The 2,783-nt window shown below is 31.4% G+C and overlaps 1 pseudogene; it reads left to right on the top strand.

The window, feature by feature from the left end:
• The first annotated feature begins 1,672 nt into the window (after positions 1-1,672).
• LOC126550679 (uncharacterized) lies at positions 1,673-2,334 on the top strand (annotated as a pseudogene).
• Positions 2,335-2,783: the final 449 nt, after the last annotated feature.

Genomic DNA, 2,783 nt, shown 5'->3' on the forward strand with positions numbered 1-2,783 from the left:
GATACATGTTATAAAAGACCAGACCACTGCAGTCAAATCTTCAATAGTAGGAATAAACAGTGCTTCAACTGAACTAAACCGGTTATATGACGAATTAAAACAAAAGCAACTAAGTCTAGAAACAAACAAAAGCTCTAATAAACAATACGTATACTTTAGAAACCTTGTTACTTTCAAATAGAATTTTTAGTATATTTACAGCGTTAATGACACAATACTCTTACGAAACCCAAACTTTAAGCGCCATAATAACTGCGGCTAGGACAGGTGTTTTACACCCAAGCTTAGTAACACCGCGAGAACTTGCAGCGCAACTAGTAGAAGTAAAATTAAACCTACCACTTAACTTGAATTTACCAATGGGAACATTGCCAAGCGAAATACACGAATTTACAAAAATAACTAAAATTGCAGTATTTTATAGTGGTGATCAAATAGTATTTCTGATCAAAATACCGTTGATAACGGAGACTCAATTGACTTTATTTAAAATCATACCTATACCACATCCTGTAGACATTGGTCGACCGGATATAACAAAACATAGTATTGTTTTGAAACCAGAATACCAATATGTAGGAATAACTAAAAATCGTAGACAATTTACAACATTTACTGAAACAGAATTATTACATTGTACCGAAACAGAAACCTTTACTATTTGCCCGGAATCCAACCAATAAAACATGAATCAAAAGAACAACGTGTGAAATTTCTTTATTTAAAAATCCAGACCAGTTACCACAAAATTGTGAATCAGGAGTAATCATTATTTCTAAAAATATATACCACAAACTTAAGTATGCCAACACATGGATATACACAACAAAAAAAGATACATTAACAATTACGTGTCAGGGAATACAAGAACCATATATTGAAAAAATTAAAAATCAAGGGATAATTAAATTAAATCAGGAATGTAGAGCTTATGCAGAACACGTAGTGCTAAATCCGACAAGGGAGATCAAAACAAAGTATTTCACAAATTTCATACCTAAAATCGGAGTAGGGAGTATATCGTATAAGATCAATAACAGTATCAAGGACATTAAAATAGAAAAGTATAGACATAAGTTCGACTCACGCAAACTCGATAACGTACACGAAATGGCCCACTCACTAGACGATGTAGAAAAAATGATAGACGAGGAAATACTCAGACAGTCCGGAGTGGAAGTACAAAGTAATAACAACTCATTAATGATGTATGCAATTATAGCATTATTAGTATTCTCCATGTTTCTTTTGGAGTTTATATACTTAAGTTATAAATGCAAGCTGACCACTATGAGGGCCATAGGCCATCGAACAAGAACTATGGATAACGATATATCGAATAAAGAAAGAGAAGTCATACATGTGACGTCATCGGCAAAAGGGAATGGGGTTAAGGAAAAGCTACTAGGTGACACACCAGATAGACTAGCCCTAAGTAATATGCCGCCCTTACTAAAAGAACAATAAAAATGTATAAATTAAATATATAGATATTATAAAATATAATAAGGAATAATATTAATAATATACTATAACTTAGCAATAATATAAGTATCTGACAATTACATAAATATATGAGTATGTAATAAATTTATAAATAATAAATATAAAAATATAATCACTAATACAAAATGTTTAATTATACAGAAAAGAGACACATAAGTTCGTAATTATGGACTTCGAGTTCTCAATGGTGAACAAGACAAGCATGGTTGTCATCTCCGGAGCTATATCCAATAGCTTAGACCGTTTTAAGATCAGGAAACTGGAAGGACGACCTCTTTTGCTACCAGTTAATGAGGAAGCTCGACCTATGGGTGATGCGGAGCTTCAGGTGGCAGTGAGAGAAATCAAGAGAGTTTTCAGGGTCAAGACCGATTTGAGAGATGCTTGTTTAGACCATTTAAAACAAAGTTTGAGTTCAACTAGGAATAATTTGACTAAGGGATATATAGAAAGTTACATACGTAGAGGTAATAAGGAAAATGTAATAGTAGTATGGAACGGACATTCGGACAAAAACATTTTAAAAAGATTAGATTTAGACCATTATCCTATGCTAAACATAACGTGTTACGACAAATATTTCAATAAACATTTTATATTCAGTTTGAAAAATTAGGCAATAGAGAAATAATTTTCGAAGTAGATATCGGTACATATAATAAAACAGGAAGGCTACTTAATTTAGTAGAGACCCATGATATAATATGTAAAAAGAAACACCATACTACGTATGCGCATGATCCGAGAATGGATGTCAAATATACTAAATGTATATTTGATTATGTGATACGGAAACAGCGATATGAAAATCTAATAAAGCATTTCTAAAAAAAATATAATATAAACAATAACAATAAAATAACAATAAATAAAAACAACGGTTACATTAATAATCAAAATACGAACGTAAAATTTCTTTTTCAGAAATTCATAATTCTATAAATACAAATCAACTCTACGAAATAAATAATAACCAATAATGGATAGAATGGAGCAATTAGCTTCGGCAATATCGTTTAACATAGAAACGCAATTTCATATTAATCCAACGCGGGGAGAATGGCATAATTACACAGCTTGTTTTGATTTTCATATAGTTACCGCTAATGAAAATATACTCGTACCTTACGAGGACGAAACTATATTGGAAATAATTGAGGCAGCCAAAAGATTTTTGTATGATAGCGATAGACAGATAATTTGGTGAACCATACTGTTATGAATTAAACTATTACCTCGAAATAGTACAAAATCCACGAGATATATTGAATTACAGT

The sequence above is a fragment of the Aphis gossypii genome, chromosome 3 (genome assembly GCF_020184175.1).
Source record: "Aphis gossypii isolate Hap1 chromosome 3, ASM2018417v2, whole genome shotgun sequence".
Lineage (NCBI taxonomy): Eukaryota > Metazoa > Arthropoda > Insecta > Hemiptera > Aphididae > Aphis > Aphis gossypii.